This window comes from Pinus tabuliformis, chromosome J, assembly GCF_031772625.1.
Source record: "Pinus tabuliformis cultivar Carrire ecotype Pingquan chromosome J, CPIR1, whole genome shotgun sequence".
NCBI classification, from domain to species: domain Eukaryota; kingdom Viridiplantae; phylum Streptophyta; class Pinopsida; order Pinales; family Pinaceae; genus Pinus; species Pinus tabuliformis.
The window spans coordinates 407,801,175-407,827,904 of record NC_142295.1 but is presented as its reverse complement, the minus strand read 5'-3'; the positions used below and the strand labels follow the sequence as shown (position 1 = coordinate 407,827,904).

The window sequence follows — 26,730 nt, the reverse complement described above, 5'->3', positions numbered from 1 at the left end:
ACATGTTGTTCTTTAGTTGCATCACTGCCACCGCTTGCATTTCCGCCTATAATAGAAAGAGACAAATAGTATATGCAACATAATATTACAATGAACACTGCTAGAGATACATTGTGCACTCAACCCAGACAGTAAGCAATACGTTCAGAAAGTTCTGTGCCAACTACTTTAATATACTTCTGCAAGTGTCCGGTTAACAAATCAAACCTCCGTCGACCCATAATACCAGAAGCCTTCAAGTCCTTAAATCGAAACCGCAGACCATTCCATTGAATTAAAACCCCACCAATATCTTCAGTATCAAAATCCACAGCGGGTGCTTCAACGCCATTCTCAACACCCATGGAATGGTCACTGCTACCTGAGCTTTGAAATTCATGTAACTCTCCATCACGGAATTCCAGATTATCCTCCATTTCATGATCATCTTGCCCATAGGAATCATGCATTTCATCAGTGGCAGGGCTTTAAAATTGGTTCTGCATGGTCACAAACATCACAGAGACAAAGGTATGCTGCTTTATCAAGCACCAGCTTTGCAAGCTGGAAAGGAGTCCACTGGTAATGCACAGCACATAGAAGTTCCGAAGGATTATATGCTGCCTTGTATCTCATTTTCGGACAAGAGTGAATGTAGTAACCAAGATAGTAGTACTGAAGAGTAGGGCAGTGCTTTTGTGCTGCTTGCACCCATTTTATTTCCTCTAGAGCTGAATACTTCCCAAGTGATAAGAACGCCAAATCAGGATCCCAAAACATGTACTTACTTGAAAGACATTTAGGTAATATATCAACCACACCGACAGCAACCAATCTACCATCAATCAAGTACTGCTGGTGAAATGAGCCAAAGCCACAAGGAGGAGCAGAGTTGTCATTCCCTGGTGGAACAAAAATAAGTGGAGTTTCCACAAGAAATCTTTTGTAAGAACTCTCCCGCACTTCCTTCGGTCTATCGTTATGCACCCTTATTTGATACTTCTTGTACAAGGCAAACTCTTCAGGATCAAATGTTGATCTTTTCATACGAATCTCCAGCTTGTGTTTTTCATGATGCTGAAAACTTTTATTATCATCAAAATCCTTGTCTCTTTTACAACAAAAAATCTGCATTGAAATCCTCTGATACACTGACAGACATGAAATTGAGATGGCCATTGCACGCTTGTACAAGGAAACCAGAAAGTCCAGATGTTTCTAGTTTGGAAGCCAATTTCTCTGCTATTACCATGGGAGAAAGTTGTTCTGACATTTCTTTGTGACCTTTGACATCCAATGAAACATCAAATGCACTCTTTATGTTTTCTGGCACCAGCTTACGCCTCAGGCTGGCTGCAATTTGAAATGAGATACTGCTGGTATATTCTACGTCTCTAGAAACTCCCTTCAATTTTTTCTTCATACCAGCTGTCAATCTTTTCACAGTTGTGAGGGGAAATTTAGTGTCAGCAGGTAATTCCCCACTTTCAACACAAGCCTTCAATGCAACAAGTCTTTAACTTTGGCATCTCAATCACGATACATGGTAAACCTTTCGATCTCTGAGAAGTACACTGGTAGCATGGCAGCGTATTTATAGAAAACAAACTTGAAAATTTCTTCTTCAAAACCGAGGTTTGAAGAAGAAATACCTTTGAGCACTTTGACGATGACAATCCTGAAATGAAAACTTATCGAAGCTCCCTTCTGGCCTGCAAGTGTTATTGAAACATTCTGAGAACAAGCTATGCAAACATCTAAGCTGTGGTTGGTGAAGGCTGGTTGACATTAGCCTGCATATTTGAAAAGAGACTTTGACAGCCACCTGTCTGAATTGGACTCTAACAGAGGATTTGAGAAGACGGAGTCTAACATTGGCTCCAATGGGGATGGCAGCTGCCACTCCGTGGAGGTGCCAAGAACCGCAGAGCTTTGGGAGAGCAGACATTGCCTCCGTCCATTGGGAAATGGAGTCATTATTTCAACAACCAACACAAAATTTCCGACTCATTTATGGACTAAAACTTGACTGAAATGATTGAAAAACTGACTCAGCAAACTTCACACTTAAAACTGTAATGAGACTCAGAACGAAATGCTGCCTTTTGGCTGCTTATTTATTTACAAAATCTACCCTACTCTGCTGTAAAAAAACAATAGATCAGGTAATACTGAAATGCCAGATCAACCATTCAAGTAAACCTGAGAATGATGCCGGTTGAGAATGCTTCCACTAGGACACAGATGTAATTGTTGGCAGCCCTTCATGCGCGTAATGAGCCTGATTATGTATAAGACAGCTTGGTCTATCAATCAAACTGAAAAACATTTCCATGTATGCTGCAATAGGATCGCGAAAGCCAGACTCTGTTGGCTGCCCCAACGCCGCAATACATACCTCCAGCTGCACACTGTCAATGCAAACATCTGTAGGCAAGTCTGTTATTTCTTGTTTCGATGGAGGAAGGATTTCCAAGAACTTTTTAGGGTCTTGGAAATCATATGACTGGATCTGCTCATCTAAACATTGAATCTCCTTCTCAACTCTTTCAACAACTAATTCACAAACACCAGTTTTGGCTTCAAGAGGGAACTTTGGAGATTTCAAACATTGAAGCAAGGCACTGAAAAATTCTTCACTAATTTCAGAATCTGCTAACTGATTTCTTACTTCTTTTGCAGCTTCACACAATGCAGGGTTTGCCACATATCCTACCATTGCATAAATGGATCAGCGAGCACTAGAATGTCTGGATCAAGTTGGAGTCGCCAGGTGAATGTCTCAGCCTTCATAAGTATCTGACTACTGTCCACCATCAGCATCAGATCTGCAATTTGATTTCATGTACTGGGACAAGACAATCTACAAGTCGAATGTCACATCAATAGCAAACCATCTCCCCAGTATGGTCGCCACTATGTTAGCGTTCGAATTTGCCTCAGGCTGAGGAAGGCAAAACTCGAGGCAACATCAAACCAAGCTCAGCCTCGTAGCTAGCCCTACGAGGACAGGAGAGGGCTCTCTTCGGTCAATCTCGGAAAAAGGTAATCAAAGGGACTCGAGATGACTGAATTGATGACTAATTTTAGGCTAGGTATGAAGTACAAGGACTATGGAATTTATTTTTTCAAGTTTTGTTGAATTCAAGGGAAAGGCAATTTTGGGTGCGGTGATGAGGCACAGCTTGTGCAGAGGTCTACTTGGGGCAAGATAGGCGATTGTTTTGATGCCTTTAAAGTGATTGAATGAATAGACCTGACAGGTGAGGAGCTAAGGAGAGCAAGGAAGTCTCAAGGATTCTCCTTAAACTGAAGAAAACATAGAAAATTAAACAAACTTAAAGGCAGAGCATAACAAATTTATGGATTCTACCTTAACACTTCATTTGTTTAATTGCAGAAGATTAAATAAGGAAAGTGGTACACATACACAACTTACAAGTACTGAGATAAACACACCATCAACACATAAGGCCACATGAATCCCAAATAGTGCTGTAAAACCCTGGTCTATCCTTTGCCAAAATTGCAGATAAAATATGTACAATAGTGTATCAAGCTATTCCCAAGAGTCCAACCCTGGAAATGACTAAGAAAATACATAATATAGGCAAGCTAACACATTCCCTTGCCTCTAGGGGTCGAGCTCATCATCCTAGGAGTTGTTTCAACCAATTCTAAACAAAGGACTACAATCTAGGCAGTCAAAACGACTTGCCTCTATAAGCTAGGAAACCAATTCATTCATTAAATTTTTGCTATTTTATGAATGAATCATCTAGAATAGGTAAATAAGTGTCAAGTCAACATAAAGTTACATTAATTACATCAAGGAGGGTGAAAAATCCCATCACAAGTCAAAACTGGTCAAACTGGTTTCGTTTCCTGAGCTGAAGATGAAAACTGTGCAAAAAACCCTGATGCGCCGCGCGCCTGAGCCCTATGCACCGCGCGCCTTTCCACCTGCATTTGGGGCACTTCCCGATGGAATAAGTGCCCCAAATGCAGGTGGAAAGGCACGCGGCACATAGGGCTCAGGCGCGCGGCGCATCAGGGTTTTTTGCACAGTTTTCATCTTCAGCTTAGGAAACGAAGCCAGTTTGACCAGTTTTGACTTTTGATTGGATTTTTCACCCTCCTTGATGTAATTAATGTAAATTTATGTTGAATTGACACTTATTTACCTATTCTAGATGATTCATTCATAAAATAGCAAAAATTTAATGAATGAATTGGTTTCCTAGCTTATAGAGGCAAGTTGTTTTGACTGCCTAGATTGTAGTGCTTTGTTTAGAATTGGTTGAAACGGCTCCTAGGATGATGAGCTCGACCCCTAGAGGCAAGGGAATGTGTTAGCTTGCCTATATTATGTATTTTCTTAGTCATTTTCAGGGTTGGACTCTTGGGAATAGCTTGATACACTATTGTACATATTTTATCTGCAATTTTGGCAAAGGATAGACCAGGGTTTTGCAGCACTATTTGGGATTCATGTGGCCTTATGTGTTGATGGTGTGTTTCTCTCAGTACTTGTAAGTTGTGTATGTGTACCACTTTCCTTATTTAATATTCTGCAATTAAACAAATGAAGTGTTAAGGTAGAATCCATAAATTTGCTATGCTCTGCCTTTAAGTTTGTTTAATTTTCTATGTTTTCTTCAGTTTAAGGAGAATCCTTGAGACTTACTTACTCTCCTTAGCTCCTCACCTGTCAGGTCTATTCATTCAATCACTTTAAAGGCATCAAAAAAATTTCCTATCTTGCCCCAAGTAGACCTCTGCAAAAGTTGTGCCTCATCACCGCACCCAAAATTGCCTTTCCCTTGAATTCAACAAAACTTGAAAAAATAAATTCCATAGTCCTTGTACTTCATACCTAGCCTAAAATTAGTCATCAATTCAGTCATCTCGAGTCTCTTTGATTACCTTTTGCCAAGATTGACCGGAGAGAGCCCTCTCCTATCCTCGTAGGGCTAGCTACGAGGCTGAGCTTGGTTTGATGTTGCCTCGAGTTTTGCCTTCCTCAGCCTAAGGCAAATTCCAACGCTAACACAATGCATTTGTAGCAATGGTACTTTCTCCTGACTCCCTTTGAAAATCAATGGTACCTCTCCCTACTGGAATGAACTTGCTCCTGTGTCCCATCATAATCTAGAAGTCCATATGCTCTTCTTTGTAGCTAGAGAAATATTCTCTAACCTCCATCTTGTGAGATGACGCTCCACTGGCAATGTACCAGACACCCTATGAAACTGAGATATTTAAGCAAGAAAATTCATCCTCCAACCTAGAAGGCAATTATGAAACCCCCTAAATATCAAATTAGTCCATGGCCATACTGGAGAATTCTTGAGAATTTACTGAAGACATCATGATTATAAATTTGTGTGTTATTTCTCTTCCACCCGACATTGATTCTTCTCTAGCAAATTGTTGCAAACCCCTTCTGTATCTAGACAAGAAATATGCTCTGTGAAAATACTGAGCTACTGCTCCTTCTACCTGTTGGAATCATTTCCCCATACAAATCAAAATTTCCTCCCTACTACCATTGCAAAATAAAACCCTGTCTATAAATTCACGCTGCCTGGCTAAGCATTGCGTAACCTCTAAAAATTTCAGCTTTCGGCTCCCTCTGAACAATGAATTTATTTTCTTCTGAGTCTGAGCCTCCTATCCGTCAAATATGCTCTGATACCATGTGAAAATTCCTTGAAATTTAGCAACTGGAATTAATTATCCTAATTGATTAACAATTTATTAATTTTTTTAATTAATATCGAATAAAATCACACTGCAATTTCTTCACCAAATAAAATATTGCAGAAGCAAAAATAGGAATTGAGAAATACTAGCACACACACATAAAAATTGATATGATTATTTTTAGACAAATAACCTTGAAAAAAACCAATGTGGGAAAATGAGTGCAGTAGCTGAGGGTTTTATTATTATGTAGCAGTGAAATTTTAAGTACAATAAAATGACACCAACTTGGAATTTTTATCTGAGAGAAATATTGGCAAAATTTACTAAGGGATTTTACCCTCCTCTCCAAGAAATCCCGACAAATGACTCTCTTTGAAAGGCTAGTCGTCCTTGCCCCACGCAGAACCTTCTACGTTGTTCATGCGCTCGCCTCCACACATGTGGCTTACAAACCCTCTCATAACAAGTTGTCATGCCTGCTATTGCTCTGGAATCGATCCTCCTAGCCTTCTGGAAGTCTTCTCGGCCTTTTGGAAGAATTCACAACCTCTAGAAACTGAATTGAACTTCCCCATAGATAAATCCAACTACTCCTCTTGAGGCACTGCGCAAACCTTGTACAACCTCTTGGAGAATAAACTCGCCCTCCTCTCCTAGATCTTTAGAACTAGAATCCTCCTTTGAAATCACTGTATCTACCCCTCTGTGCCCCTTCTGGATCGAAATCTCTTCCTCTACTTAACCCCTGAAGCTAGATAGTTGACCTTCTAAGGAACTCACAATGCTAGCTCTCACTCTGTGTTTTTGTTTGTGTTTCTCCATCTACCCATTGAGCTCTTATTATAATCTCTAGTTGGGACTCCAATGACCAATATTAAAGCTTAATCGATGGATAAGAACATCTAAAAGTTGATCTGTGTGAGTTTCTAGATAATTCTCACCTTTCTCAATTAATTACCATCAATTAACTAGTTTTCCTAAGTTAGACTTAGGAAAAAATAAAATGATGGTCATTTAATTTAATTAAGCTATCTCTAGGTGTAATTTCTAGGTTCTAGAGAACTCCTATGTTTTAGCCTCTCGACAAAGTTTCAATACTAGACAGCCATCCGATGCTACAAAAACTACCACATACACCTGTATGAATGTGTCAATGAATGAGGATGTTGTAGTAGAATGTACTAACACTTAGTGCTTATATGTGTTGGTTCTATGAAATTATTAGCCTTGCATATTACTGCCATAATACTGGACTACTTGGAAAATGTTTGAGTACACAGCTAGGGTTAGTGATTGAAATACCATTGATGTATGCATAATTCTGCTGCTAAGGATTTCCAGTTATTATTTATTAGAGTTGTTTCCAGGGTTTGGTATCTAACATGTGTCACTGAGGGCTTTTGGCAAAAAATTTATGTAGGAGAGAGAGAGAGAGATTGTACATGCTAAGCAGATTTGCACTATGTCCTAAAGTTATAGGATTGATCCTTTAGCAAGATTTTTTTTGTTCAGAGAAATAGAATTTAAGAAGGCATTACTGAGACGACATAATACTTGAATATGGTGAGCATTGATTGAGAAAAAACATATTTGAATGCGGCTAGGGTTTTGACAATTATTAATTGAAGCTTGCATTAGGAATGGTTGGTTTGTTGATATGAAAATAGAGCATGATGTATTAAGCAGTAAAGGGTAGTGGATATGTATTTCGGATTGACTGCTAAGAAATTTTTTGTACTTGATCGTTGAGTAGAATGTTTTTCGCAATATTGATATTGAGCACAGGTGGATCCAGTTTGAAAATTATGAAACATGGTCTTCCAGATGATTAGGGTGGTAGGGTTTTGTTAGGGCATGTTGGAGTCTGCATTGGACATTGGAGAATCCTTCTAGTTGTATCTGGTAAACAAAGTGTTGGAACATCCTTAAGGTTGGAGCTTATAAACTAGGGTGTCGGAGCGTTCTTCTGGTTGGAGCCTATAAACCAAGGGGTTGGAGCCTCCTTCGATTAGATATGAAAATATTAATGTAAATATTTTGAATACAAATATTAAGAAGTGTTCATTGGTTTTTTTTCTATGAAGGGTTTCCACCTAAAAATTTGTTGTCTCCTGTCTTGATGTTTGTGCATTGTTGAATGGTGTTGTTTATTGTTCATGTGATATTGATTTATGATGATGAAATTTTAATGATAATTAATTCTCCGTGAAGTTAAAAATACTAATTGATTCACCCGCCTCTTAGTATTTCTAACATTTGGTATGAGAGTAGGTTCCTTCAGTTGCATCTTAACAACTGGAAGGCATATATCAGAGTGCACAAATGGGAAATTCAAATAAGAAAGTCCCCAAACATACAAAGGAACCAAAGGAAGACTCCATTATTATAGTTAATGAAGTGAATCAAGTTAGTACACCAACTCTTGAGTTCGATGAAGTGAAATATTGGATATGGGAATCTAAAATGGTAGTCTATCTACAAGATCATGGCTATTATATATGGTAATCTATTCTTTCTAGAGACGCATCTACCAGAAAATCCAGAAGGTACAATACAATAGCCATGAATGTCATTCTTGATGCTTTTCAAGACACTGTAAAATCCAAAGTTGGTGTGCTCCACAGCAAAAATTCTTTGGAAGAGGCTCCATAATCTTTACTCAAATAAGCATGCATATCATGATGATGATGATCGAAAGAAGATTCTCCGGTCAAAGGTGATGAAGAAGAAAATTAAGATGTAGACATGAAAATAGTACTAAATAATGCCTTGATAGATTTTAAGAACATAGAGAAGGCAAATCACGCACTCATAGATTTGAAACTCCAAGTGCAAGAAGCATAAAAGAAAGAGAAAGACCTAGCAAGCCAATTAAAGGAATATGGCTAGAGGTATCTAACCAATTTTGATAAAAAAACAAAGGAACTAGATGCATCATAGCATAAATTAGTAGGAGTAGAAAAGAAAATGAAAGGCAAAAGGAACAATATCTTAACAAAGTAAGATAAAAGGTCACTCTTCTAAAGCTGCAAGTAGAGGAGGAAGAAGAAAGAAGAAAATTCTTTGAAAGCTGATTTCAAGAAGATATTACTGAAAAGAAAAAAGAACTTGATGTTTCCCTAGCTAAAATAGACAAGATCGGGAAGGAGAGATTGTTGGATGACGAAAAGAAGAATAATTACATGGCTAAATTAATGTTGAAGACAAAAGAAGAGAGCAAGATTGATGAGAAGCCTGATATCAGGAACCCTGAAAGGCCAAATCGAAATGAAGGAAAAAATAAAGTTAAAAATATTGTTTCTCTAAAAAGTAATCAACAAAAGGCTGCACCTCCTTCAAAGAAGAATAACTTCTGAATATATTCAGAATAAGACAGCACATCCAAGTATCCCATCATGTTTAATGGTTATTATTTTCATGTTCTAAATTTGGGCATATGGCTAGGGATTGAAGAATGTATGATATGGATGATTATCAAAGACATTATCATACATATCATACAGAAAGTATATCTTATCATTCAAACAATAAATTTAATGTTACAAATGCCATAACTATGGGCATATAGCTCTCAATTGTAGGTAAAATATGGAATCTTTCATGAAGGACAACCCTAATATCATGTGTAGGAAGGTCTGAAGAAGGAAACAAAACCAAGAAGATTAAGTGGATGGAAAAGCCTTGGAAGTCATACTTTCAAGTTTTGTAAGGTCAAAAGACAATGATGAATATACAATGGAAGATGCCAATATTCAGGATGATTTGGTCAAAGATTTGGTTCATACATTATTCAGAAGAATCTAGTTTGATGACTCCCTAACCTGTAAATGTTGAAGTGGGGAAATCTTTATAGCTGTGATTGTAATTTTGAATACCTATCCTTGACAGACTGACAAATGACATATGTGGAGAATTTTTTAACATTATAGGCATATAAGTCAATTTAAGGAGTAGCAAGTTTGCATAGAAAAATATCGGAATGTCTCAATTTTGGCAAGCCATGAAAGGCATAACATGTCAAGGGGAGTAAGTAGTTTATTGTAGGAGAAGAGAGGAAGGCATTTTGTCAGGGGGAGCAACGATATGTTATAGATAAAAAGAAGTAGGCATATTTTCAAGGGGAGTTATCCTTTTCCTTTGATGTCAAAGGGGGAGATAAAATAGGAAAACAAGATCAGAGGCATGGAGTTAAGAGGAAAAACGATAGCAAGGGAATATGTGTTGCCATCAATGACAAAGGGGGAGATTGTTTAACAATGTTGTCATTGATTCCAATGTCGATTCTTGAATGCTCTTAATATTGTTCTGGAATGTAATGATTGAAGCTCCAAATCTTCAGAAGCCCTGGAAATACCTAGAAGCCCCGCTCTTGCAGCATATTTTGAAGATGAATATCAGTGAATTTTCCTCGATGACCATCATCAATTGATGCTCCTCATCAAGCCAATTCTAACATATATAAAACATCATGAAAGTCATCACGGTTTGGGAGGTATTCCCTTTAGATGGTTAGTGACCCTTTTTTTGGTTAAAATCCCCAAAGGGAGATGATGTGGAACCATAGAATTGGAAAATGCATGAAAGTACACTACGTATTTTATTAAATGGATTAATTTTTTTTAGGACACAAGATATTTTATTAAAGGGATTATGTTAGGTCCATATAATATCGGTGTATTCCCATTATTGTTATTATTATTGTTAATGTAGTTTCATATTGTTATTGTTATGCCTGTGTATCCCCCATGTTGTTATTGTTGTTCCCCATAGAACCCCACTATTTTTATTGTTGTGCCCTTACATTATTATTGTTATGTAGGCTTTGATTATATTGTGACCCCTTAGACTCCTATATATACCAAGGAGGTCTTATATTTGTATAATCCAAGAATGGTTCATTTATGTAATGTAAAAGAGGTTTCCCCCTCAAAGAGGATAACTTTTAAGTCGTTGATCTATTTTTTTGTGAGCTGGTTGCATAACATTTGTTATCAAATCTTTGGATTCTAGGGTTTCGCTTCTTCAAACAAGACATCTTGAAATTTTTGCTATAAATTTTTTTATATGAGGCTTCAAAAGCTAAGATTGTGACCAGGTGGACAAGAAATATTGGTGAAATTTTTGTATGAATTTCAAATCTTGGTTCGCTATATTTTCAGAGATATGATTTGAGGAAGTTAGAGTTTTTGTAGGCTCTAGAATTTAGTCTCAAACAAATGACCAAGGGAAAATCGTCATAACTTTCTCTATGAGGATCAGATTGGAATTTTGTAAAAAGTGACTAAAATTAAAAAAAAAAAATTAGTTTTTCGTGTATCAATTTCAGATCCTAAGGCCGAAACAATGACACGTGGAACTTCATCCAGGTTCTCTCTACTGAACCAGTCTATAATTAGATCATCATGGAGATTGGGCATAACTCTTTCTTGAAGAATCCAATCTCAGTCTGACTTGTGGAATTGGAAGGAAGACTCAAACGAATACCACAGGATGGAAATCCAAACCTTGGGAGGCCAAAATTGCAGAGATAAAACAACTTTAATATCGTGCTCGTAAAACCAAGAAAAATGTGTATACTTTTTAAAAAAATGCATAACTTTTGTTTGAAAAATTAATTTGAAGTGATTCCTAGGGAATATTGAAGCATAGATATGAGTATAGGGTTCTAAAATTCTTCCTAGACAAAAACAATCTACCCCTATTAAGCCATCATAAAGCTCTACTATGACGCATGAAGAGGAGTAATTGCAACATTATATATCAAAATTATGGGACCAAGTGCAACCAATTTCGCTCTCACAAAGAGCAACCAAAGATGAACTAAATGGGGTCATGGATGGCTTAAAAGGGGACATGGATGGTTTAAAAGTAGAAATAAAAGGTGACATGGATGGTTTAAAAGGAGACATGGATGGTTTAAAAGGCGACATGAATAGTTTAAAAGCAGACATGGAAGGTTTGAAGGAATGTTTGACAAAGTTGCTACAAGAAATTCTTCCTAATGGTGAGAAGGCATTCCATGAAACTCATGATGAGAAAAAAAGGAATGTTAATAATGATTTTAGAGACTCCAATGTTGTATTTTAGACCCACCACATTCCAAATATCGATACGAGGAAGTTTGATGGCAAGGATCTGGTAACATGGACACTACAGATGGAGCAATATTTTGATCTCCATTATGTGAAACACACACAAAAAGTATGCATTGCATCTTTATATTTAGAAACCAATCAATTTGTATGGTATCGATGGATTTTTTTTCATAAACAACTTATCACTTGGTCAATTTTTACGAAGTAAATGATAGAACATTATGAGGATAGAAAGAGCAACACCTTCTTTAGCCAATTGATAAATATCAAACAAAAGGGTTCAATGGTGGAGCACATTGAGGACTTCCAAAAATTGAATATTAGGGTAATCGATATTCTATATGAGCATAGGATTGATGTATTCATAGGGACTTTAAAGGATAACATCCAACATGGGGTTTGCCTTTGGGAACCTGATTCATTGGAAAAGGCATTCACGGTGGCAAGAAAATTTGAAAGAAAAATTATGGAAACGAGGAAGTCTACCACTCACAACTATAAATATGGAAGTGTTGTTGCTCCCATCATTCCAACACCTGCAAGGTTGACACCACAAAAATTGGAGGAAAAAAGAGCAAAAGGGTTTTGTTATAGTTGACATGATAACAAATACACTAAAGGTCATAAGTGTGACGAGAAGAAATTATTCTACATAGATTATGAAGAGGAAGAAGAAAAGCAACAATAAACATCAAAAGAGGATTCAGGTAGGTATTACCACTCCTAAAACTCTCAAGATAGAATGATATATTAAGAAGAAAAAGGTAATAATGTTGATTGATTCAGGTAGTACCCATAATTTCATTCATTGTAAGATAGCAAAGGAATTGAATTTCTTCATATATCCTATACATAACTTTCAAGTGAAGGTTGCAAATGGAGGAACTATAAATTTCTCTGGAAAGCTCCATAATATCAAGCTAACAATGGGGGAATATGTATTGAATAGTCCAATGCTTTCCATTCCAATGGGTGTTGCTGATGTTGTACTAGGAGTCTAATCGTTACAATATTTAGGGAGAACATATTTTAATTTTCAAGATCTTTTCTTGATTTTTTTTTGGGAAGAAAAGGAAGTTGAATTAAGGGGCATCGAAGGGAAACCAGGAAATATAATAAGCTCTAATGGCATGACAAATATTTTGAAGAAATAAAAACGAGGCGTAATTGCACAATTATGTTCACTAGAGTTTCAAACATTGAAATCATCTATTTCACCAGATCTCCAAAAAATCTTGGACAATAATTCCAATGTGTTTTAGACTCCCAAAGGCCTCCCACCTATTCGTGATCATGATCATGCTATTATGAAATTCCAATCTGATGCTCGTAGAGAAATTTATGATGATTTTATTAAATTTAATTTTTGAGGACACAAGAAAATTTTATTAAATTCCAAGTTTGATCCCTAAAACATTTGGTGTTTTTGGCTTCAACTTTTGAAATTTAAATTTAAGTTTTTCCCTCAATGATCATACATGTTGGCACCCTCATATAGCATCCTAAAAAATCTATAAAAGGACACACTCATCTCACTTACTTCAAGGATAGGTTTGCAATATATCTCTGAGGCAAGGATTGAACGCTGACCCAAAGGGATAATTATTTGTGGCATAGCACAGTCAATCTAATCTTGTGAAGAAGGCCAAAGTTCTGAAGTTTATCTTAGGACTGAACGTTTGTCTCTTGGGCTATTCACTAGTTTTCTAGGTCTAACCAAAGCTTATCATGGTGTATTTCTGAGGCACTTATCAGTGGTAACAACGGAGTTCTTGTGGCACCACTTCTGTGGAAAACTAAGCCTATTACCATTGTGCATGCAAGTTAGAGATACTGAGGTATATACGCATATCTGAAAGCATTCTTTTGTACCCTAACCAAAGCTTCATTGACCGAATCAGGGACAAACTGTACAAAAGTTGCAAAGGGAACTTGTTGAAGTCGGATTCAAATCTGGAGAATCCTTGCATCATGTACTATTGACCTCAAGGAAACAAACTCCCACTTGTACCAAGACATAAATTTTGAGACTTTCAGTAGCACATTTTTCATTTAACCAGTGGCACATATTTGAGATCTACATATAGTTGTCACTTGAAGTTTATTTGCAATTAATCTGCATAACAAAGTATACATTTGGAATCAGTGATATATATATATATATATATATATATATATATATATATATATATATATATATATATATATATATATATATGTTTTCATTTATTTGTTGAGGTAACCCATGTAGGTATGTGTTGTGAAGAGCCTCAATGTCAATCATTTTTAAATTTCACATAGTGCGTCTTTGATTTGCCTCATATACTTTATTCAATGCTACTTCTGCGGTTCTACTTCATATTTTGATGTGATAACTTATGCCGAGATCCAGGAAGTGAATGTACAGGTCAAAATCATGACATATCACAAAGGTTCTTCTATTATATGTACACTATAGTCATAGGATGTTCCTCTTATGCATTGAGAATAAAGCCTGTCCATCATACTCTATGATGTTGTCACTGGAACTTGTTGAGTGGTTACTTTCCCTGACTTTTCTTGAAATTGACAAAGACAATCATAAGGGATCTTCCATATTTAATGAATTATTAACTGTTGTACACTTACATGCTTGCAACAATATTGAATCTAAACAGCATTGTTTTTAAGTACGCAAGACAAAATTCATCTCTAACAGAAGCATTTTAGAGACTGTGCTTTAGGCAGAATATAGACTAATGTGGCAGAACATTGAGTATGCATACACCTGTATGAATGTGTCAATGAGTTAAGGTGTTGTAACAGAGTGTAATGATGCTATGACTGCTGTTGAATTTATAAAATTGGTGCTTATATGTGTTGGTTGTATGAAATTATCATCCTTGCATACTGCTACCATAATACTAGATGTCTTGGAAAATGTTTGAGTATGTAGTAGGGTCAGTGATTGAAATACCATTTATGTATGCACAATTCTTCTACTGAGGATTGCCACTTATTGTTGATTAGAGTTGCTAGGTCTTGGTATATAGCATGTGTTACTAAGGGTTTTTGGCAGAGTATTTATGTAGGACAGCAAGAGTGTATGTGCTAAGCAGATTTGCACTATGTCCTAAAGTTCTAGGATTGGTCCTTGAGAAAGACTATTTTTTTTTTTAGAGAAAGAGAAGCTAAGAAAGCATTGTAGATAGGATAGAGTATTGGCATATGTTGAGCAGAATAAAATCTGGATCTAGCTAGGGTTTTTATATTTGAAGTTTGTATTAGGAATGGTTGGTATGTTGATATGTAAAGAGAGCATGTTGTATTAAGTTGTAAAAAGCAGCGGATATGTATTGCAGATTGGATGTTGAGCATATTTTGGTACTTAATCATTGAGCAGAAGTTGTGTCATAGTCTTAATATTGAAAGAAGGTGGATCTAATCTCAAAATTGTGAAACATGGTTTTCTGGTTGATTAGGGTGCAAGGTGGTGATAGGGTAGGTTGGAGCCCGAACAGGGCATTGGAGCTTCCTTCCAGTTCTAGTTGTTAAATAAGGTGTTGAGCATCCTTTAGGTCAGAGCCTGTAAACTAGGGCATTGGAGCGTCCTTCCAGTTGGAGTTGGTAAACCAGGGCATTGGAGAATCCTTCAAGTTGGAGATGAAAATATTGATGTAAATATTTTGAAGACAAATATTAAGAAGCGTTCAATTTTTTTTTATTTTTTTTTTTGGCTGGAAGGGTTTCCACCTAAAAATATGTTGTCTACTATCTTAATGTTTGTGCATTGTTGAATGATATTTTTTACTGCTCAAGTGATATTGATTTATGTTGACTTATGTTGAAAATAATTAATGCTCTATGAAGTTAAAAAATACTAATTGAAAGTAAATATTGATTCAGCCCCCTCTCATTATTGCCAAGATTTGCTACTAACAAAATTTAGATGTGTGTACTCAATTTAATTGTCTTATCATGTCAATAGTTTCAAAATTGACACATGTTATTTCTATGTCCATGTTTCACTATTGCATTATGTCGTTTCATCTAACATGTGGCCAACTTATGCCCATTAGTTACCACCACATTGCACCATATCTGCATGACAGGAACCTTTGCTACCCAACCACATCTGAATCTAAAAGAATATTAAAAGACCATTTCCAAAAATCCATATTTCCAGATTAACATATTTTGAATCGAAATTTCGTTAGAATATGGGAATACCTTGATTGAATGGTAGTTAACAAATTCTAGTCATGTACATCTTTAGTTAGTATGGAAGAGATGCTCAATCAAATTACACAAAAGTAAAATAAAATAAAAATAAATAAATGTAATAATTAATAAAATATTTTGGCTCAATCAAATTACACACACACACACACACACATATATATAAAATAATTTTTTTTTTCCAAGGAAAAAATCCTAAATTTATTTATGGAAATAAAATAAAAAAATTACATTTTATAAATACACAAACAGAGTGTGCATTTGAACAAGATCTACCCAAATCCAAGCACTGGCCAGAAAAAAATCCAAGTCTCCCAACGAAATACATATATCTTAACAACATAACCTCAAAGGCACGAAAAAAAAAACACCAAAAAAATAGAACTGAGATACATCTCACAGCCTCCTAAAAAAAAAAACCATTACAAAAATAAATTGGCCCAAACCTAAGAACATACAACAATATGTCCACAAATACAACCCAAAATTCAAGGTGAGTAGGAGAAGAGGGCGAAAAACAAATCAAGGATGCAACAAAATACTGCAACAATTGAAGCCTAGAATATATCCACGATAAACATCTGCAAACTTTGACCAGAGGAAACTTGCAACAATACACCAGGTAGCAATAGTGGCAACATAGCGAAACTTGCAGAGAAAAGAGAGATGACAACTGGAAACCCTGGAAAATGAAGCTCAGAGACTGCATTTCATATCTCAAAGCTTAAAAATTTCGACAAATCTAACACATTTTAGTGTTCTAAATAAAAAAATTTCAACAAGAAACAGGAACACAAATGAAATTTAGAAATGTTGAAACCTTTATTTATATTAATAGTACAACACAAAATGCATGCCAAATGAAGCCCTTGCCATGCGACATATATGGCTGCTCATCAAATAAGAAAACAAAATACTGAAGCACAATCATGGACCTTGGATGGACCCACCAGACAAAGTCTTCGCGGGATTTTCATCCCAGGATCGAACTAGAACTAGCCTCGCCAAGTTCTCAACAAGACAAACTAGATATGTAACTCAGAATGATCACACTGTTAGGCTCCTATCCCCTTTTATGTTGGGTGTGGAGCCTGATTATCTTCTTTATTCAAAGGTATCGCCGCATTGGACCCCAGTTCATAATGGGGTGGCAACGCTGCCAGGGGGGTCCGGAGGGGTGATGGCAATTTTTTGGAGCGCTCCCCTAGCGGGGGATTGGGGGCAGCGCCCCGAAGCTAAAAATAGATGTAAAATTGCCTTGTAAAATGTTGTAATTTCATAGTCAATATGGTCTGTTCATTAGGTGAAAATCTGACGGTAGAAGTTATGTTTAATTTAGGGTTTTTTCCTTAGAAGGCAAACCCTTGTTATATATGAGGGAATTGTATTGCAGCGATGTAGATGTGTAATCGGAGTGAGAAAGATAGAGGAGGTTGTGTGAGAGCGAAGAGGGAATTACAATGGATATGTTGTAGGTTGTATCTCTTCATTTTGTTGGATAATATATAAGGAAGGACTAGCTGTTTCTCCCTGGACGTAGCCCAAATTGGGTGAACCATGTATATCTATGTCTCTTTTGTTTTATGCATTTTCTGTGTTTACATTTATGCAATATTTTATGTGTTCCATTGCTTTGTAATATATAATTTTCTAACATTTTATAGGCTTGATGGACTCTCTAGAGACTTTTTTTTATTTTTATCCCTCGAAAAACAAAGGAAACTACCATGGGAAAATTTTGTCCACTTTGACATAAAAAAAAGGGAATATTACAAATCCTCCCACCCAAAGATTGCTTTCCCTCAAGAAATCCACTTCTATCCACAACATAACCATATGTATATTGATACTAGGATCCCACACAATCTGATGTGTTATTCCATGTCGCCACACTAAATGTTCTCGAATAGATCCTTCAATACCTAGATCCAAAACAATCCTCTGGTCAATCCTGCCCCCAATGAATTCTCCTGGATCTCAGTGCCACCTAAGTCCTGGTACCTGTGGGTTATGATACCATCTTAGCTATCCATCACTACCTGTGCTTAAGGGCCCAAGCTGCAATATTCCCTTGGCTAAGAGTATCCCATCAATAGAGTTCCAACTCATAACCTTTCACCAATCCATCTTGTGGGAAAGATATAATGCATGAATTCCTACACATAGAATAATTCTACTATGTTGATGTTGCTTAATGCTCAACTTATGCTGCTCCACTATTTCACCCCCCCTGATCCATTTGTAGAGCTCTGTTATGCTATCCTTAATGTATAAAGGCGGGTTGGTAGTGTTGCGAGCCCTATCTATGTACTCTTGTAGAGGGCTACTCTGAAACTCCCAAATGTACTCCTCTTACTGCCTTGTGAGAGACTTGAGTCGTTCCTCAACACTAGACATCTTTGTCGTTGACTCGACACATACTCATATGAGCTCCTCAATTTTCTCATTCTTCTGTAAGAAAGTGTCTCGTACTTCCCAGACTCTCTACTTCCACATCATAAGCTATGTAATGAAATGCATGATCTTTTCCCGAAAGTCCTCTATTGGCAATTTTGGTGCCTTGCTGAATGTCTCTGTACCTGTCTGCATCATATGCCCAATGACCATAGCTTCAACTTGAGCCTTTGATCGACTCTCTGGCAGTGGTTCATTTTACACATTATGTTTGTCATGTTTCTCCTCGTGATCAAGCTCATTATGTTGGTATACTATTGCTAGCTCCTTGCTCAAATTTCCCTGGCTTCCTCCATATGTGAAGACAATATGTTGTTCATCCTCTCTAATTATCAAACACAAATGCACTGGTAGACTAATATCTATACTTGACTATTCATATTCTTTATGGAAATACCCCTCGAGAACTATGGAATCATTTTTATAGGAATCTACCTCATCAATACCATTAGGTAAGATTTCCTCATGCACTTCCAAATGCTTGTCATCCTATAAGTCTCCCTGAATAATATCACGTTGCTTCTCACCATCTTGAAGATCAATAGACCCAACTACAGAAGACTCACTATGATCCAAAGGAATCTCCTCTTGCTCTATCTTTGTTGCCTCCTTCTTATCACCTGGACATAAAAGGTTAAGGGCCCAAGGTCCCTTGCATATAAAGCATAGTCCTCTCCTCCTTAGTTCATTCTTGCTACAATTGTTTTTCTTGCTTTCTCCATCAATCATTCTCAACTCCTTCCTAGTTAGCAACCTCCTGAGAAATCTTATGTTTTGCATGACCAACTTCTCGACTAGATCATAGGTGGCTGGTGATATCATTCGTTCCTTCCTCTAAATGGTCAACAATTTGGATGTTAGTATTTTGCAGATGTCGACATCTCCTTTTAAGAATAGGGAAACAATCTTTTGCACGCATGTCTTGACATTGTCTTAATGAGCTGATGTAATACTGGTGTAAAATTTTTGGAGCAACTGAAAGATCAACTCGTCACATTCCAGGTTCAGCTTGAATGTGCCAAGGATGAACTCTGCCATCAATTCTAGAATTTTGTGCTACTTTTAAAAGGTAGGAAACATGATGTTGTTCAATCCTTAAAGTATTTCTACTATCAGCTACAATATCTCCCTTATGATATCATTGTTGTAAGGTGGTAGTGGCGATGTTAAAGCTACGATCTTGCTAAGACAAGAGGAAACTATGAGTCTAACCATTTCACATGAATTATCCAAGAACATGGGTTGTATTAAAGCAATCATTGATGGCTTCAAGGCCTGACCTGACCTTTTCCAATCTGATTGCTTTATCGTGGACAAAGCCATATCTAATGTGTCCAACTGTAAGAGTACATATTTGGACTTTGTATATTGTAATTTGGATTCAAGTTCAAAGAGATTCTTGTCTTTTACATCTTCCTTTCGGATAACATTTGGCTGTTGAAGGATAACATTGACCTTCTGAGAGAAAGGCTTGTTGTTCTACTCTTGTTTCTCATATATAAGTTGTTGGAATTTTTGATCCACAGAAGTATTGCAACCTAGAGGATTACTATGTTGATTCTTGAGGCATTTCCAAAAGTAAAATGATGACATTATGGCTTAGCATCAATGCAATGATAATGTAATGGTATTGCCCTCATGCAACTAGTACTTTGAAAAGCTTTGTTTCTTGATAATCTCCTCAATCTCCTTGAAGATAATTAGCAATTAAAAACCTTTCAAAATTTCTCAAATGAAACCTATAGATAAAACTCAGTATTAAAAATCAGGATCTAGCCCTTTAGATGATGTGAATCGGCTTGCAAAGACTTAGCAAAATTCTACCTGAAATATGTAAACATAGTTACTGATAAAACGAGAAATATTGCTTCAAAACGGGTACACGAGCCCAAAAACCCAAAAAAAACACATGAAAAATCAACCCAAAAATGAAAATTGTTTATGCGAGAACGATGCTTTTTTTAGGGTAAACTTTCAACATTTTTTTAAAATGGAAGTAAAATCCATTTTTGTTTTGAAAAATGGATGAAAAAACACCCTTAAAAAAAGTGTTTATTCTGGAATAACAAAAAAAAAAAACGGGTTACAATTTTGACGTTTTTTAGCAATGGAGTTAAAGAGAAAATATTCAGACTTTGAAAAACCGTAAAATTCCAACAATTCCCAGACATGATGTTAAAGATAAAATACCATGTCTCAAATCTTGATAGTTCCAACTATTTCCATCCATGTTGTTAAAGATAAATTGACTCTAAAAAACCTTGAAATTGTAATTGTTTTTTACCATAGAATTAAAGATAAAATATCATAATTCAAAAACACCTTAACATTTTGACAAATTTTCACCTTGTAATAAAAAACCTTCAGTTTGTAACACATTTCAACCATGAAATTATGCACAAATTACATGACTAAAACAATTTTTAAAAATGAACAAGTAAATGAAAGATTCAATATTCCAAGAGTAATTTTTAGCAATGGAGTTAAAGATAAAATATCATGTCTCGAATCCTGATAATTCCAACTATTTCCATCCATGTTGTTAAAGATAAAATATCTTGACTATGAAAAAACCTTGAAATTTTAATTGTTTTCAACCATCGCATTAAAGATAAAATATCATAATTCAGAAACACCTTAACATTTTGACAAATTTTCAACCTTGTAATTAAAAACCTTCAGTTTGTAACACATTTCAACCATGAAATTATGGACAAATTATATGACTAAAACAATTTTTAAAAATGAACAAAATGAAAGATTCATTATTCCAAGAGTAATTTTTAGCAATGGAGTTAAAGATAAAATAGCCTGAAAACCTTGAAATTGTAATTGTTTTCAACCGTAGCATTAAAGACAAAATATCATAATTCAGAAACACCTTAACATTTTGACAAATTTTCAACCTTTTAATTAAAAACCTTCAGTTTGTAACACATTTCAACCATGAAATTATGGACAAATTATATGACCAAAACAATTGTTTAAAATGAACAAGTAAATGAAAGATTCATTATTCCAAGAGTAATTTTTATTTCAAAGGATAAAACTATAGCTCTTTTCAAATTTTAGTCTAAGAGAACTTATCCTATTTTAAGAAAAACCTAAAAATCAACCATCAAAATGAACTGTTCTTTTTAGTGAGGCATTAAAATTTCAACAATTTTAAAACTATTTTATACCAAATGATAACAATAAATAATATCATGACAATATCACTGTATAATTAAAAAAATCAACATTAATTTCTAATATTTATTTACTTTTAATCAAAATACCAACTTTTGTAGATTGAATATCACATACATTAAAGCATATAATCCAAAAAACATAGAAATGACCCATAACTTCATGTAAGATCATATAGAAGTCAAAAATATTTATTTCAAGTTACCATGCAAACATCTCTAAAGACATGAATTTATTTTAATTAAAACATTAAATCCAACAAACATAGAAATGACTCATAACTTCATGTAAGATCATATGAAAGTCAAAATATTTATTTCAAGTTACCATGCAAACTTCATTTACATAAAATGTCTTAGACATTTATTCAAAATCATCCATAGGCTCTGGCACACCCATAAGATCTGGTACACCATCAAAATCTACATCTTCATATGAATGACTGGATTCAGATGAAGATGACCCATATTCTTCTATTTAATTAACTAGAGCCCCATCTGAGTCAACATGCATGCCCACGATGTCAGGTTTCAAAGGACTTCTAGATCTATGACTAGGTTCAGCAGACTCACATCTCAACATTGTTCCTTCTAGTAGCAACTTCTTCAAAATATCTATGGTCTTGAAGCGAAGATTTCCTCTCTTTGTTAAATTTGAAGTCATAGACAAGTATGTCAACATCCTCTAGTTTCAATAGGTCTGTGGGGTGACGATTTATATGTGTACCCTTTCTTTTTCTCTTTCTACAAATTTGTTATCAACTACCATCTCTAGCTTGTGCACACCATTGAATGGGTGGGTATTTATAACATACCAATGTACCTCAACATCTGTAATATCTTCATTTTCTTTAATGAATTTTATAACCTTCGCAACCCAAAATGGATAGCCAAGTGGATCTTCGTCTACTAATACTGCTATCATGCAACCCTCCTTAACATCCTTCACAAAACCCCTGTAAAAGTCTTCCATGGCTTCACATTGTGAACGCGATCTTCTAGAACCAATATAGATTTCTCTTTCCTCTTACTGTTGAGAATTAACAATGCCTTGAGATTGTTGTTGTTCAACAATGTGTCTTTCCTCCTGTTCATTTGGCATATTTTGAGGCCAAATAAATGGAGTCTTCAAAAGTGTATATTCATTTCTTGATATTGAGATGATATCACTTTGATCATTGAAAAAAGACTCCCACCAAACTGAATCAACAACATCAAAGTAGTCATATGTATCTCTAATACATTTTTTTATTTCTTCCAGACATTCAGAATAATTTATCTCTCTCTTATGCCTTCATGCATGATTGAGTTCAAAAACTGATTGTAATAATATTATCTTTGATGCAAATATTAGATGATCTGGAATGAACTTCAAAAATGCTAAGCCTAATGAAGACCCCCATTCTGCAACACTTGAATACTTCTTGCCCCATATAAGTGTTTTGCCATCAAATTTTTTGATATGAAATGATGCTGGAAGCTAATGTCATTAAGTTGTTCAATGCATTTCTCCTCACCATGCGATCCCAAAATAAACCTTCGCATGTCAATAGTTTCTTCCAGCACATGAAAAACAGCCTCTGGACCAAGCGATCAACTACTACAAAATATTCTTCAAGTGACTTAATCTTTTGCCTCTTTACCTCATTGCATACTCAAGGTTTCAATCCTATAATGAAATTGAACACCTTATCCCTTTCTGCCATATCAGGTAACTCCAAAAATTGTAATTGAGAACTCTAGTTGATATGCTTGTAGACTCCTTGTTTTCTTTATGTATTTTATCTGCTTCCTTGCATCCCATGTTTTGTCTTGTGGACTAAAATGAGCTTGCAAAGATTTCTTCATGTCATCCCACGAAGTGATTTCCACAGCATCGCTAGCAATCTAGTCCATGTTTCTTCGCCACCACATCTTAGCATCCTTCGTCAAGAATTGAGCAACTGCTTTCACTTTGTCCTCATCGTCAGACATATGCAAATGATCCAAGTATTGCTCCATATCCCATAAAATATTGCCAAGAGTTTTTGTACTTCTTGTCCTGTCATAAGAATCGGGTTCTTTGACCTCACATGAGAAAATCCTCCACCAGAAGTTTACCAAATTGCTTTCTTCAGAACCACTATCTCATTTCGAGCATCTCCAAGATCTTTCTACAACTTCAAGATTTATGCCAAACCTTGGTCCCTTGTAGCTCCAATCTCTTTGACTTATTTATCTGTTTGTGTATACATCCATTTCGTATACACGTATCAGATTTTGAGGTCTTCAAAATCTTCCTTCAACTTTGTATAGCTATCCTGAAATTCAATATTTTCAACCTTCATCGAAGCTACTTCAAAATCTAATTCCTCCATTCGATCCAATACTTTATCCATGAAAACTGTCTCGACATCCCTGCTATATTCCCCCGTCATAACTTGAAGTTCCTCTACTTGACTTGCTATCATCTTCTTTTGTGATCTAGTAGCGACCATATATTGCTTATATCGTTCAACTTGGCCCTTTACTTGCCCCTGTCAAACTTCTGTAAATCAATCAAAGGACTATTGCTCTGATACCAACTGTCACGAAGTGTAGTTGTATCACTTCCTCCAAATACCTCTTATCCCACCTATCACGCTCCTATCCTAGCGGTAGTCTTTCAACCACACATAGATAGGTGCGGCAATGCTACTCAATTTATTTTTAACAATACTCTCAAGTACGGACTACGCCTAACATTCAACACTTGGAATATTTTTCAACTTCACTAAGCATTCATCATTCTTTTACACAACGGAAACATTCATCATCATCATAAAAGTATAACAGTACACTACTTCTTCAAAGGGAGGTGCAACTCCCTGATTAGAGCTTGCCCAACAATATACAAATATATAATTTTTACAAGTGTTTATACAATATCAACCTTTACAAGGCAACCCCAAAATTACCTTGGCAAAACTGCCAAACTTCACTTTCCAACTTGGCTTTCGTTCAGCCTCACCCAAGCTATCATTCAGCCTTGCCAAGTTATCATTCAGCCTCACCCAAGCTTATCGTGCAACCCTGCCCGACTCGTCGTGTCACCCTACCTGACTCGTCGTGCCCGGCTCTTCATGTCACCTCTCCCGGCTCGTCGTTCACACCTCACCCGGTGCCTTTGTGTTACACCGCCCAGCTCGTGGGCAAGGGTGCCCACACCTTCATACAGTACACCCGCACCTTGGGTCTAGCTCACTCGACCTTGCCCGCACCCAACTCTTGCCTGTCCACTGAAACTGCCCGCCCAACTTCTAACTCTCGTTCAGAACTCTGGGTAGGCGCGCCCGCGGCAGTCCGCCTGAATCGCCCAGGAAGCCTCGCCCAACCTAGTTCACTCGCCTCAGCTCTTCACCCGCCTGCAGCTCGGTTCAGTTAACTTCACCTAGTGCTTCGACCCTTCACGTCTACCTGCACCTTGGCTTGTGTCTATAATTGTCCCTCCTTTCTCGCCATGTTCGCTTGGTATGCTTAGAATGACTTGTTCATTGATGCCTTGTCCTCTTCCATGCGTCCACCCTTTTATATGGTTCATCCATGGATGTTGATGGCAGGCCGACCATATAACTCGATAACCAAACATGTCAGTTCACCCATCCACAAGTCAGTTCACCCCAACTATGGGTCAACTCACCAACCGCTTAGTTTTTTCCCTTCATATAAACTCATCGCAACTCGTCCCATACTTAGCCAAATTACCGTTTCTTGGTTTTTCGACCTTCGTGTTGGCTCGCCGCAACTCGTTCCTTTGTCGCATGTGACTCAGGCGCATTTAACCAACCGCCCGACTCATCGCCTTTAACTGAAATTCATATCACCCCACTCGTCACACATTGCAAATGCCAACTCGTGGGTGTGACAATATTGGTCTTAGTGGGCTGTCACCGCCACCGAAAAAGGAATATTTTAAGGAGAAGGGGTATAAGATTAGTGAATCTCACTCCATGATTATGGTGAAAAGCAGAAAGGTTGTATTTATACATAAATTACTACTATTTTTAATTAAAATATTTTATTATATATTAAATTTACGATAATAAGTTAATTTATGATAAATTAAATTTGATATTTGTAAAAGTTAAAACAGAAATATAAATATATAAATATCCTCACGTTTATATATATAGATATATATTTCATTGCCACAAAGTGAAGGACTTCCCTCAACTTCTTCCCATATTAAATTCGTAATACTTGAAGTTAAACTTAACCTTAATTTGTTAATCGATTTCATGTTAGAAGAATAAGGAATTTATTAAAGAGAAATGGTATAAGATTAGTGAATCTCTACTCTTTGTTTAAGGTCAAAAACAAAGAAGGTTGTATTTCTGAACAGATACTAATTTATTGAATTTATGTGGTTTATAACTTTCAAACCTTTGGCAGGGTCAAATGTTCCTCCCTTCCCAATCCTTAATCTACTCTTGAGTCTTGACTATGACTATGGTCAAAAGCACGAATTTAATTTATAGACTTTGAGGTAAAAAACAAAGTTGTATTTCTGAACATATACTAATTTATAGATTTTGTTTGGTTTTTAAATTAGTTTGGTTTTTAAATTAGTTTGGTTTTTAGCGTTGTAGTCTAATCTGATTATTTTTTTCCGAACATCATGAAAATTCTGGTTATATTTTCATAAAATTTGGCAGGAATTTTTCTAAATCTTAATTATAGTTATTAATTTTAAATATTTTTGGTGTCCTAAAGGTTTTTGATGGCGCCGAATCCATTTCCACTGTCAAAAACATGATTCAAACACTGCTACTGCAATTTTTTGAATTTTTTTTGCGCAGATTCCACCCAATTTTGACCGTCCAGACAATTCCTTGGGCAATTCCTCCACCTCCCTAGACGATTTCGTTTTTAACTTTCAAAACTTCGGCAAGGTCAACTTTGCAATCCTTAATCTACTCTAGACGATTTCGTTTTTAACTTCCAAAACTTTGACAAGGTCAACTTTGCAATCCTTAATCTACTCTTGAATCTTCACTATGACTATGGTCAAAAGCACGAAGGTTGTATTTCTGAACAGATGCTAATTTAATTTATAGAATTTGTGTGGT

General features: G+C 36.1%; 1 pseudogene; it reads right to left on the bottom strand.

Moving 5' to 3' along the window:
* Positions 1–78: 78 nt before the first annotated feature.
* Positions 79–24,060, bottom strand: LOC149227550 (arginyl-tRNA--protein transferase 1 pseudogene; annotated as a pseudogene).
* Between the last annotated feature and the right edge of the window lie 2,670 nt (positions 24,061–26,730).